We start from the raw sequence: 14,679 nt of genomic DNA, 5'->3' as shown, positions 1-14,679 counted from the left end.
GGAATGTACAATTGATCACTAGGTCATTTTGATTTAAATTTACTGCATCTACATAGGCTGTTAATAAATGAGCAGCATCTTTGTCCCTAATATGGCATTTGTTAACATTGATGAAATGCGAGCGGATCTCAATAGTTGTCAAGCTTTTTTGCGTTGTGGTACACCAGATATAGAAAAAAGGTTCAACAGGTTATGATAGATACCCATTTCGGTTTCTATATCTTTGAATTGCAAGAGGAATTTGATGATAATAAAGGACTGTGTACTGAAATAGAAGACAGTTTAAAGTATAGATTTTTACATTATTCCGATCTGGAATTTTTTTAAATTTATATTTTAGATTTGGAAAATACAGTATATTTTTATGTTAGCAGTAATCGAGGATTTTTCGAAATTTATATTTTGAAAATTTAAAATTGCATAGGCATTTAGGTATGTTTATAACTAAAGAACAGCGAATAAAAATATAATTGCAATTACTTATATTTATATCATTGAATCCTTGCGACTCTATTTGAAACACCTATTACATACACAGGGAATTTTGTAAATCAACCCCCCCCCCAAAGCCTGGAGGAGGCAATTTGTTGTTGTCAAAGATCGTTCATTAATGTCCTAGGTCATTCATTAATGGACTATAGAATCCCTTGTGTCCATCTTGATGGGAAGAAACGTTCCCCTGCCGCTTGGTCGGAACAAGCGCAGAAGAGCGGTACGCTTGACCCAAGGCCATTGGTGTACATTTTATTCTCTGTAATATGTTAAATTTTACAGAATGAAAGTGAGAGAATGGTCGATCTGGAAGATGCAGCACCTATTGAGGTTCAGATATACTTTAAATATAAAACGTTAGAATATTTTTACATAAAAATGAGAAAATCCGCAATTTTTTCTTCGAAACTCATAAAAGGGGGCCCTAGGGGCACGTGTTAATATTCATGGATTGACTTTAAATTTTGCAAGGATCATTTATTTGTACAATGGAACAAATTGAGGGGGCGTCGCGTAAAATATCTGCAACTTCAAAAATAAGGACCACCCTAATATATATATATATATATATATATATATATATATATATATATATATATATATATATATATATATATATGTTTGTGTTATTAAATATGAATTGCATTGCTGCTGCAAATTTAGATATCTACAAAAAAAAAATGTTTTCTGCATAAAATTTACATGTGTGTCGCTGTAAGGAGATATGAGTCACAATAACTTTTCCTGTTTTGTTCAAATCAATTTGGGGACAATTTTAAAATTCCCTGACTGTCTCAGATTGCTGGCAAACCTAAATATATTGTAATATCTGGGAAAGAAACGCGTTTAAGAAAAAAATTAGAGACACCAACTTTCGCATCTACACGCTTCATACATGTATATTATTTTATTAAAGAAATTATAGATTTCTTTTTTGAAATATTTTTTAAACTTGAAAATTTTACTCAATTGAGAGAAACGTTATTTTTCTCAAATTTTGAGGATTCAAAATTTTTCATTTTTCGGATTGCATGTTAACACTAAATTAAAATTGCAAAGAGGCTGGATCATAAGATACTAACAAAATATCAAAACCACAATCAATCAAAAATCTGACACCCTTAGAGCACAACTTGAAAATTTCATTAAGAAGTGAGCAAGCATCGAAATTTGCATGAATTTGCTTCTTAAGTTAATCTACCTGTCAATAAAGAGTGATGAAGTCTCAAACGGGGAGGTTACTTAAGTTGAAAATAATTTGGATTAAAGTTTAATCACTCACTGTCTGAAGTAGAAAACTTCTATAACCTAACCAACACAGTTTCTACTTCATTTAACATATTTCTTGCAGTTAAAAACCAACGTACAGATTATTCATAATTGTTTTTTAAGTTAAATACGACTCTTAAAATATTTTATGGAAGAGTAGTTCTCGGTTTTTAATAGGTTTGACATTGTAAAATGAAATTAATCACTGTAAAGTGATGCATCACAATGTAAAATTTGTAGAAATTAAAATACAAGGACATAATACATTCTTCCAGTAGAAAAAAAAATCCTTAAAAAGTTCAGAAAACGAATATCGCTCGCAAATTATTGCTAAATATTTCTCCTTTTCATGGAAGTTTCGAATACGGTTCATTCCTTTAATGGTTTCTTAAATTTATACCGAGTAGCCCCATGATGCACTGGATAATGTTTTCTGCGGTAGCTTAGCATAAAGAAAAATAGATGCTAATTTGGGTAATTGTAATGACAATGGTAAAACATTGGAGATTTTTTTCCTCAGTGCGTAGCAAAATTGTAGTTGAATGAAAAAACTTTCACATCATGCTTTATTAGATTAATTTTTCTAGTAGTAGTTACTAATTTTACATACAGTAGGCTATTTAAGTGCATGCCGAATGTTGTGTAACTGTAGAAACTGCAAAAGTGCTCATACCAAAAGTGAAAATTTTTATTGCGAATGTTGTCACATAAAGTCCAAAGACTTTGTTAAAATCCAGGATCTATACAGTTAAAGAAAACTATGGGACTAAGCACTATAAGACTTAGCAAAAGTTCACAGAAAGTTTTGCTATTTTGTTTTCGATCAAAAACAAAAACAAAAAAAAAAAAAAAAAAATCAAAGGGTCACCGCCAGCACGTTTAACACAATTTGAAATGAAATAAGAAGTGAAGACACGGGGGTTTAAAATAATGATGATTAATATTTAATAATGACTTTTAGTCATGGAGTAACCTTAAAAGTTAACGGTAATACTAAGGAAGTTCTAATATCGCTGGTAATACTATACTGCCATGGGCTGGTAAAGGGCAGTAACTTCAAAATTTTCACTTTTCATTTTTTTGTATTTTTGTCATCTATTTTACGTTTGATTTATTGCACAAGCTTGCTTACTTGGTTTCCGCTAAAAAAAAAAAAAAGTGCGAAAAAAACCCCTATCTAATCCCAACGTTTCCCTTTTAGTATTGAATCCAGAACGCGTTTCTTCAAATATTTTGAAACTCATTTCTGCAGATACTGCTGTTTAACTGCCCGAGACAGTATAAACAATGTGACAGAATTTAATGGTGTGATAGTAAGTTCCCCGTATGTTGAATCATAACAATCTAAAGCGCTGTTGAGAACGATAAATCGATCAAAAACAGGTGGCTGGATGCCACACTGAATATTCTTTATGACATGTCTTAACGATTAGAAATACTTTTAACCGATATCTTCTTGTTTTATTTTGTTTTACAATCTTGGATACTGCGCATCAGTCCCTACTAGTGGTACGTTTTGGAATTTTATTGTACTTTTTTTGATAAAAACAAAATTGCAATGTTTTCTATAAACTATTACTATGTTTGGTGACATTTGGTGTAGTATTTTTCCTTGTATGAGGGCCATCTCAAAGTAGAATTTTCATTTCAAACCTCGCTTACTTATCGATTTTGTTCTGCTGATTTAACAGATCAAACGGTCTGCAATTGTGACAACGTAGCTTTGCCAAATTTCCTTAGTTTCAGTAAGTTCAGTCAGCTAATTTTGAACTCAGATGATTAAAATTAGATGTTCATTTCTGATGAATCTTTGCACAAGGACAGAATAGATGCGATGCTTTCATTTAAAATGCATCCTGAAAATCGTTGAGATTTCACTTGTTTTGTACGACCTCTTAGGAAATATTTGAGGTAAATATGATGCGAATAGAGTATTTCACGTGGTGATTCATTTCAGTCTGATTACAATTGAAAGCGATTTAAACCATTTCAAAAGAAACAAAGAAGAAAGAAAACCAACTAAGCCTGTACAACAAATAACGAATTGATTTTCTTCAGCCAAGTATTTTTGGTAAGAATATATTTTTCTTTTCTTTTCTGTTAGAGAAGCAACTGCTTATATCAATATCAATGAGATATTCAATATTACAAGACGGAATACCTTTCTGCGAGAGAGAGATCAGTTGTAATTGCAACTAATTTGTGCAAAAATTTTGGTGTAACTTAGAGCCCAAATTGTGTTAAATGTATACTTTACTTCAAATCGTGTAACTGCTTTAACTGCTTCATTACGTAAAAATGCTTTTCCCTGTTCATGTACAGTTTTATGGTTTCGACTGCATAAAAATATATGCTCTTTATATACGCAGAATAAGATTTCAAATGTATTGCAATAAAATTGAATGATTTATTACTTAACAAGTGACATTGGGTTGTTTAAATGCAACTTCTTTGATTTTTTAATTTAGATGCAACTTGGATTTAATTATAGAACTTGGTGGATCATAGTGTTTTAGAATTTATACATGCATCAATAAGAAATTAAGTTTGAAGTGAATGAACATTTCTTAAATAGTGATATTTCTTGAAGTAATTTGAATAAAATTAAAAAATAAATAAATAAAAACGCAGATTATTGCGAAACAATGTGCTTGAACTTGAAACTCTTTTACGAAATACTAACTATTCCATCGAAAAAAATAATTTTTAGGATAAGTAAACTCTTAAATAATCATCGGCGAAAGTTCGGTAAAAATAACTACTTTCGTTGAAATATCAGAAAATGTAAATGATGATTATTTTTACATACTTTACATACCTTTGCACAAATACACTTTGCACAGATACACTTTGCACAAATACACTTTGCACACATACCTTTGCACAAATACACTTTGCACACATACCTTTGCACACATACCTTTGCACAAATAAAGTCATCTGCAACGAAATTAATTTAACGAAATGTACTTTAATGACAAAAAACGGTGAATGTTTACTCACGTTTCTGGTGGTTTTTCTGCAGTCTAAATTTTAACTCAAAAACAAATTTTCATCAGAAAACAGTCATAGTGCGGTTAATTATTTGATTTTTGCGTAACGAAAATATGTTTTGAAGCATTTTGGTGAAGTACAGCATCATAACTTCCCTTTTAACGAAGTAAACTGCTTATTGAGTACTGAAAAATTTTATATTTTCAGACGAATATTATCCACGTCGTGCTGGAACTGACTGGCACAAAAATTGAAGAGAAGCGAAAAAGAACTTTGACCTTAACTTTTCGTAACTAAAAAATCTGATGAAATTTTACTGCGAATCAAATAACATTTAATCAGATGAGAACTGAAGGTTTAATGTAGCAAGTTCGTTGGCAAATATTTTGATTGCCTTATCGCACGAGTAGCTTGTTTTGGGGCTTATTTCGGGTTTGTTTAACTTCGACACCCAATAAGATTACTCAGAATTTTCTCCATGATGTTTTTGGTGTCAAGGTAATTTTTCTGGGCGGTAATTTAATATTTCTATCGATATTACTCGCATTTTGATACGTGCGGAATGACATGCAGGTATATAAAAAATAAAATAGTAAAACTGGTAAATTAAAAGAAAGGAGCTTAGGAAAATGAAATTCAAACAGTTTTCAATCTGGATAAATACATTGATAAATACTTCATGAGGCAGTGAGAAGCAAAGGGATGAAAGTGGACATTTTCAAGTTTTGAGTAAAACGCGTTTAAAAATAACATTCTAGGTAGGCTTTCATTGAAATTTTTTTTCTAAATCAAGCTGTATACCGGAACCTACTCGGGCTACTAGTACTATCCTTTGCCTTAAGACAGAGGAGAGGTTCCCCTAATACTTGTACTGATTATCTCCAAATATTTAATTTTGTCACTTACATTCCTTTGCTTCTCACTGCGTCATATATAAAGAAAGAAAAATCACTCTGTCCGTACACGCTTTCATTTTAATTTTAAATAAATTAAGATAGAATCCCTTTTGTCTGCATGGGGGAAACTAGAAGAAAGGTAAGTGTAAGAAGCCAGTTAATTTTTGTAAGATAAAAAATTTTAAATACTTTATACGAAAAGGGAACAGGGATCCTCCCGTGTTATTTTCACATATATTTTTGCACACCCAGTGTCCAGTTCAATATTGTCAAAAGTACCAACTTTTATTTTTTGATTTTATTGCGATATTTAAGTTTTGATATAAATTCAAGACTGACCTTCATTGGGTCATATCCTCAAATATATTGTAATATTGAACTTAATCACCTATCTTACCTCCCTATTGGATACTCTAACATGAATTGCTTTTCAAAGATTTTTGAATTTCGGAGGACAATAAATTGTCGCCATTGTAATGTTCTAACATTCTGGCATCAGTTTATTTCACTTGACATCCAATCACACTTACTTTTTTACGCGCTACAGTCATTTGTGATTCGTCCGTAGCATTTGTCTATTGGTCTATGCAATTTCTTAAAAGATAAATAGAAAAAAAAATCATTTTTTGGTAGAAAATTAAAAATTATGAAACTTTTTTTTTACTATTGTTTGACATAAAAAGAAAAGCATCGATTTTCAGTTTTTTGAGACACCCTAAAATACACATATAAATTTTAAAATAAAAATTGCATGGAACGGTTTTGCTGCAACTTTTCGCTTTACTTCGGAAGAATTAATTAAAAACTTCCCCCACCTTCTAAACACCCTAAGATCAATTACTTTAAAACTTCCCTCAACCTCTAAACACCCTAAGATCAATTACTTTATAAGGATAATTTCAGTTAATTGCTCGAATAGATAATTAAACCTAGAATCATTTAAAACTATTCCTGGTCTCAACATAAGTGAGATAGAACAATTTTAATCATCCGTAAAATAAGAAGCATTTTAATTTCATCTTGAAACATTTCAGCCTTTTTTTTTGCAATTCCCTGGTGGAGTAAATCTTTCTAAGCGTGATAAATTAAAAAAAAATATACAAACATCATCTGCTTTTTAGAAAAATGCTGCAGCAGAAAAGCAAAAAATACTTTTTTTTACGAAATAATATTTAATACTTTAACTAAACTGCTTTTACTGTAAGAAATTAAAATTAAGAAGACAATAAATGGTAAAGAAATGTGGCTTAAGTTTGACTTTTCAGCCTACTTTCTTTAAAAAGATGATAAGTGTTTACATAGCAAAGAAAGAAGTCTTACCATTCCTCTAAAATTTCGTAAAACATACATAAAAGCTAGACTTTCGCGCTAGTGCGGTGGATGTCTATCTGCGTTACTCTACATAAAGCAGGTTTTTTTTTGGGGGGGGGGGGATTATCCAACTATGATACAACTATTTTCTCTGAAAGAACTTCGCAAGTAACTTCAAATCCACGTCTATTTTTTGAAAATAACTTTTTGTTTCATTTTGAACAGCTCAAAAATTAGTATTAAATTCTAGAGACATGCAAATCTCTATTCTCTGCAAAAGCAGGTTTCCTGAAGGAGTGTTCCTGAGCAAAAGCAGGTTTCATTCTGGTAAACATAATTAGGTTTAACTATTTGCTTTGAATATTTTTCGTATCTAGTGATTGTTAGAGAGTGTAGTAATGGACAGAATGAGCAAAATTCCTCCGAAAGAAAGTGAATGATCTAAATTTGAAACCTTGAAATTCCGTTTCCATTTTCCTCAACTGATCCAACTACTTTTTAGAATCTTGCAGATGATATTTGATATGAAAAAAAAGGGGAGAAATGAGTTTGTTGGAAACTTAAGATTTCGGGAAATTCTTTGATCACCAGTTCGTCGAATTACTAAAGGTTATTTGTTATAAAGCGATCTTCTTCTTTAAACTTGACTCAGCTTAAGGTTTATAGATTTTTATATGGAGCTGTGAGTTATATAAAGGGGTTAACTGCGATTGAGCAACAGGTCGTTCAGAATGCGTTGTTTTGGAATAGAAGTTCCTTGACTTTATTTCTGTTGTTGCGGACCATATTTTGAAAAGAACGTCTATTTAGTGCTTATCAAGCAGCCTGATAAGAATTGTCTTGACGTTTCTTTCATTACTTGAAACGAAGGTGAGGTGCATTGCCCCCTTTTTAGAATTTAGAAACCCGTTAGAAAGCCATTTCTTCCTGAAGACGTTATGTCAAAAGTAAATTTCTTAAATGGTCAAATAGAATTAGACCTGCATCTGTTATGCCGCTGTGTATGTGACCTTAGTAGATTTTATATTAATCAAATGGGAATTCGAAAAAAATAACAAAATAATAACTAATAGAGTAAATAATCAAGAAATCTAATTGCAACAAAGAGTCCTTGAATCAAATAGAAACATGATTAAAGTGAAAAACCAACGTAAATAAAGCACCAATTCTAAAGAAAATACAGCATTTCAAGGCTACAATGGAGCCTCTTCATCAGTGCAGAAAACGTAGGAGCTTTCTGCACTGATGAAGAGGCTCCATTGTAGCCTTCAAATAGCTATATGCTGTATTTTCTCCAGAACTTGTGCTTTATTTGCGTTGGTTTTTCACTTGAATCATATTGTAGCACAAAGCGTATATGATTTTTCATTTAAATAGAAACATGATGTTTCAAATGTTAAATTTTTTTCATGATAGTTCAAATCTAGCAGGTTTCAGTAAATTTTACTGGTAGCAGATATATTAATTATATATATTAAAAATGTAACGAAATAGCATTAGTTCATTAACTGATGCATCATTTAGTTTTATATTCATGGTTACAGATCGTTTCAATCTATTGAAACTTTAAATGAAACATTATCATTGAAAGTGAAACTTCTAATTTCCCCCTTAAGGATAATAGAGGCGAGCATCTTGTACTTAGACAGATACACATTTTGTGACATTTATTAGAGCCCCGAAACGTTTACGGCTTCTTCTCACCAAATTACTTCCACTTAAGTCTCAAGGACGTTTTCCGCAAACCTTTCCACAACCGTTAATGAAGATATCAATGCTGATGCAGTATTGCCGCATCATTTGCAAAGTTTAAGCAACAATTCTTACACTCTCAAACTATATTATATTTGACGCAAAACCTGAAGAATTTTCAGTGCAGGTTTTTTTTTTGTTTGCTATAGAGTTGTGAATTGGTGAATTTGTTGATGAAAATGTTTCTGAAATATTATTATGTAGTATATGAACCGCTGTCTTTCAAAGTGGCGTATGTTATTTTATGCTATTTGGGGGATAATTAATAGCTTGTATTTCAGCGGTTTAAAAATTTTTTGTTAGCTCATTTTCTATTTTTTAAATATTAAGTGAACTTCAGTTTGTAATGATATTGCTCGTTGAAAAAGTATTAGCATTTCCGTAGGAATAAAGTGTTTTATCTGATTTGGTGATTCTGTTTGCATGTGAGGAAATGACATTTCATCGGTTTCAAAAGTAAAATTTACAAACGTTCAAAAATGGAGCCTTACGAACGAAACATTGTGTAGAACTAAGCTCTGATTGAGGTTTAGAGACATTTTAAAACACTTCTAGAGAACAAAAATTCTTTGAAAAAAAAAAAAAATTCAGTTTGTTGCTTAAGAACTTGATAAAAATGCTTAAATATTTATAAAAAACCTTGCGTATAAAGTGTCTTTATATCATCTACTTATTTGGCATCAACGTGAAATTCAACTCTCTCCAGCAAAGGGACTTCCCTTTTCTGGAGAAGGGGGGGGGGAGGGGGAAGTTTCAAATTAATCAGATTTTTATGCTACCAGTAAATCAAGATGTCTTCAATAAGAACAAGGATTGCCTGTGACTATGACCTTGACTCCGCTCGAAGCTTAGGGAGAAAATTTTTGACCTTTGTGTTGCTATCAACTTTTGTATATATAAACTCAATGGTTCAAATGCGATACGATGTTGTGTAAGAACATTCAAGAGAAAGAATACTGTGCGGAAAGATGCTCTGAAAATGTTAACGTAACTTTAAAGTCCATTTTGACAAATATCCTATAATTTTTAGAACTACATTTTCTTTTTTTTTTACACACTTAAAAACAAATAATAACAACGGGTATTATGGTTATATTCTTACTATTTTAGCAAAAGTGATAAAAATACTGGAAAAACCAGGGTTTATAATGATTTTTTGGGGTGAGGGGGAGTATTAGTTCACACGCAGCTAAATGAATAAACATTAAATGCGTCTGTATATAAAAGAATGTCTCTAAGTTTCAAAGCTCTAACTTTAATATAGGTTTTTAAAAAATGTTTTGTATGTGTCCCTTAAGGTGTTACTACTGATTATCATTTTTGAGGAGTATACTGCCTAAAATAAATGCCGTATATGGGACATTGGATAGTTTTTGAACTTTTGTGAACTTGCGATTGTCCAATATTATTTCCGGGAAATATTTTGAGATCAAGTTTTTTCCTGAGCTGAGAGCCAATCAGTAGTCCAAGTTGTTCATTATTCCACTAGAGGCAAATTAAAAGCTCAAAAAAAAAAAAAAAAAAAAAAAAAAAAATTACTCATGAACACTCTAGACATTGAGGCTTCTTCAAACGTTTTGCTCTGTAATAAAAAGCACCTCGTGCCTTTGAGGGAACAATGAGAATGGACTAGAACATATCAATTAGAACAAAAAATCCCGATTTTACGTATCTGGGTTCGTTACTCGCAATATAGCTTTTTCTCCTTTTCTAAGTGTATGTTTCTAAGAGTTAAAATTGTATAGGAACTAAACTTTTAAAAACAAACTTAAATCATTATAAGGATGTTCCGTGTGCGCTACGCCTGAAGCCTGAACGATATCATACCTGTATTCAAAATGGTGCCACACACGTTGTAGTAGTAGGATCACAGTCACAAAAGCAATTGCTGCAGTGCTCCAATTTTTCTTTTTGTCAAGATTAGCAGGTAAGGAGGGTATAAACAGAGTATCCTTTGCAAATCCCTTAGGAAAAAAATCACATGGTGTTAAGTCTGGTGACCTAGGGGACCAATCATGAAGCGCTGAATAATCTCTCCCTTAATCACTGAATAATAAATAAAAAGTGGAAAACACACGATAACACGGATAACTCGCAGAGACGTCTAGCGGTAGCCAATGGAAACTTTGCAACTCGTTATTTGATTCAAGCTCCACCAGACAGCTGTAGGTCCAACATTCCCAAATTGGTGGGCATTTAAACCTCCATTCCTTTTGAACGACATTGAGCTCATTTTGAGCCCACAACACACCATTTTGAACCCATCAAAAAATAAATAAATAAATGAATGAGTGAATGAATGAATGAATGAATGAATGAAGAAATGAATGAATGAATGAATGAATAAAAGAATAAATGAATGAATAACTTAAAGAATAAATGAATGAATAAATGAATAAATAAATAAATAAATATTAAAAACGCATTAAACAACGAGAAAGTTTCTAACAAAATCTGAGTTCACTGTAACTAAATATTTCGTTTCTTGTTTCACCAGTACCAGTGGCTACTAACAACGTAGATTTCAGCAAGCTAATCACTAACTTTGATGATATTCAGGACAAAACTCATCTACGTTGAAACTAATCACAATAACAAAGAAATAATTCTAGGACTTGCAGGTGAAAGGGCATCAATTGTTGATGTCTTAATCCTGGTTCATAAAAAGATTGTTGCCTCTGGGGACAATCTGGAGAAAGGATTACTAGGAGAAAAGCTAACACGTATTAGAGAAAAACTTCTGATGAGCAACGTTGGAGAGTTAAGAAGTCTTACCAGGAAACATCACGAGTTTAGTAATCATGAAAAAAGTTAAAAAAGGTCGCATTCGAAGAGTATCTTTAGAAAAAAATTTGACCCAAATATTGTGTGCCCTCGTCCTTTTGTTTTTGAGATATGGGGGGGTAAAAGTCTGTCGAAATCTTACGAAAATTCGGCAAATTTAAAGACTTGGCGAGAAATTGAAAATACCACGTGATTTCATCGCCTGCGTCTAGCAAGACTCTTATTCCCATTTCTGGTCATCTTGCAAAGCGCGTAAACGATGTTTTGAATTAACCCTTTACTTGTGTGTGTAAAATTAAAAAGTAACTATGAAGCCTGAAAAATGGAAACTAGAGAGCTTTATCCAGAGGAGCTACAACTTTATAACGAAATTGAACGCAGGATTTAACTTTGTAATCGTGATAATAATGCATTTCAGAATTTAAGTGCATTTCAAGTGTGTTTTACTTAACTAATTTAAGTTTGTACTCTTGTTATAAAATGTCTTGTAAGTAATTAATAATTATGTACGAGAACTAATATGAATAATTAAAAAAAAACATATATCATATTGAAAATAAAATTGATAGTTTTTGATGTTGAAAGAAAATGATCATGGATTGTAGTATCCCAGCTCTTATTTATTTTTTCAAAAGTTATTATCATTCATGAAGTTTTATTGTTTGACCACTGCTAGCGAAAATGTTTAGTTTTTAATTTAAAATAATAATTAAAAAAAAAAGAATACAACGGATAGTAAATGTCAAAAATTTGCACAGCAAAACTAACGATGTCGGAAATTACTTCATAACAGATTCTTATCAAAAATTTTATAGTCGACGTTCATTACAACAACCCCTGTAGTTCGAAAAAGTCTGTCACTGCAATTGAAAGTCGCTATAACGTAAATGCACATCATATTGCATGTTTAGTCATTTTTAAAAATACTGAAGTCACTTTTACCAATTATGTTTCACGTTAAAAGGGAATTCAAATACGAAGCAAAATAAAAATTAATACAGTTATTTTTTTTTATTTGACTTGTTAGAGGGCTTACACATAACTTGAAAACGATACACATAACGAAAAACACACTGGAAATAACTGACAGAAATCGTTTTTTTTTTAAATTTGAGAACATGGTTTGAAATCTTTAAAAATGTCGTTTTCTTCGTATTTAGATACTGTTGAAGACTTCAGATTTACGACTTTAAAAAAAAAAAAAGACTTTAAAGTGTGTTTACCGTTTCTCTACGGTTATCATATTTTTTTCAAAACAGTTTCATCATCGAATAAACTCTTTCAGTGGAAATATTTCACCCGCAGAAGCATAAAAGTTTTAAACACCAGTTTTTTAACGGACAGTCTTAAGAATAACAAAAAAGTTTAAACTTTGAACGGTATATTCAAATGTATTCAGTTAATACGTTCTATTGGATGCTAAAATATCATTACATCTGTGAATTTTAAACGAGATTTTGTGCTCGAACCCTATGACAGATCGGTCGCAGTAATAGGAGGTCGTTCTTGTTGACTGCAGTTAGGAGCGCACTGGTGGGAGGCCACTGTGACCTCCCAAAAATTTTCCTTATTCGACAAAGTTCGTCTGACAGTTCGGCAAATTAGAGGACATAATTACAATTTTTTAACTCCCGAAAGTCACTTTTCATACATTATTATTTGCGCATACTCATATTTTATCGCTCGACAAAATTTGAATTTTCTTTCGGTAAATTGAGAATTTTTGGTTTCCCAAAAGTTTAAGCTCGGGGAACCTCTCACTGTATGTTTTAATTTGCTTTATTACTACAGTAAAGTGTCAAAAATCAGAACTAATTGGTACCATTGGTAGTTTGAATTTTTGGAAATAACCAAAAAAAAAAAAAAAAAATACCGTTTAAAAAACAGGATGTCAATCGATCAAATAAAGTTACAAATATGTGTGTACATAACGTACAATACAGCACATAACCCGACACTATGTGTTGACAAACCTATTAGTTGCTTATCGCTAGCGCCTCGACGATACTTTGTTTCTGCAAAACACACTTCTCGATACATTATTTATTGAGAGACTGACAGTTTCCAACATTTCATCTGGAAAGAACTTTCTTTTGTGACTCGAAAAATTTGCACTGATGCCAAAATTTATTTATTTTTTGTTTATTAAAATTTTCCAATGGATTTCCTTGCCATTTTGCGGGGCAACTATAATACTCCACCTCTATTACATCTGCAAACTAGTGAAGTAAAATCTACTTACATCTACTACTACTACCTAAAATGCTAAAAGACATTTTTATCTTGACCTTCTCCATAACATTTTACAGAGGGAAGGTTCAAATTAAATTATTCGAGAAAATTACTTTTAGTTATTCGAAAAGCAACAAAAGACACACCCACACTCACATTTCTGTAGTTGGAAACAAATGTTTGAAGGAACTCCCCTTGGGGTCGAGGGGATTCGCCAAAAGAAAATATGATTTGAAGTCAATATACATTATATTTCCATTGTTTATACAATAAAACAAATATTTCGGACGGTGGCGTTTTCCCTTATACAGTTGCACGTTAATATCCCGGAACACAAGCCCCTAAAAATTTCAATGCCGCAGTCTGTGCCACGACACCCCGCGCCATGGTAGTCACCCCGAGTAAAGAATTAATGCGATATTTCTCAAGCGCTTTGGTGGTGACCAAATATGGAAGTGAAATGTCTTGTCAGATGCAGATGTTAAATTCGCGCCGTACCTTCCATTTCTGAACAAAACTCGCTAAATTCGGCGACTTTACTAAAAATTTCGGCAATTTTTAAGACCTCATATTTCGATAACGTGGTCACGAAGGCACGTAGTTTCAGTGCCATAAACATGTTTTCCAATGCTCTTTCGAATGCCACCAATTTGGAATTTTTTTGAATTTCCTTCATCGTGATGTTTCCTGGTTAGTAATATTTCCATGAAGAAATATTTACACAGAATTTATTAGATTTCAGGGAAGCTACAACCATTACTGCTTCTTATCATACATAAAGTATAATAAACTGATGCTATATAGTACAGTTAATATTTTTTCCATTGTTTCTTACAATCAATTGATTCTTATTAAAAATTAGTGTTTCTTTAAAATTACGATAATATTGCGAATTTTTACTTGGGAGACATTCTATAAAAGGCTTTTGCGTCGTAATATTAATTCACAA

The 14,679-nt window shown here is 31.8% G+C and overlaps 1 protein-coding gene across 1 annotated transcript in view; it reads right to left on the bottom strand.

Moving 5' to 3' along the window:
- The window catches only part of LOC129218492 (major facilitator superfamily domain-containing protein 6-like), a 74,686-nt gene extending 69,717 nt beyond the window's left edge, over positions 1-4,969 (bottom strand). The window contains exon 1 of the mRNA XM_054852777.1: positions 4,765-4,969. The gene's annotated coding sequence lies outside the window, so the exon portion shown is untranslated. The remainder of the gene's footprint in view (positions 1-4,764) is intronic.
- Between the last annotated feature and the right edge of the window lie 9,710 nt (positions 4,970-14,679).

This window comes from Uloborus diversus, chromosome 3 (assembly GCF_026930045.1).
Source record: "Uloborus diversus isolate 005 chromosome 3, Udiv.v.3.1, whole genome shotgun sequence".
NCBI lineage: Eukaryota > Metazoa > Arthropoda > Arachnida > Araneae > Uloboridae > Uloborus > Uloborus diversus.
The sequence above is the reverse complement of the archived record's forward strand: the minus strand, read 5'-3'. Positions and strand labels throughout refer to the sequence as shown.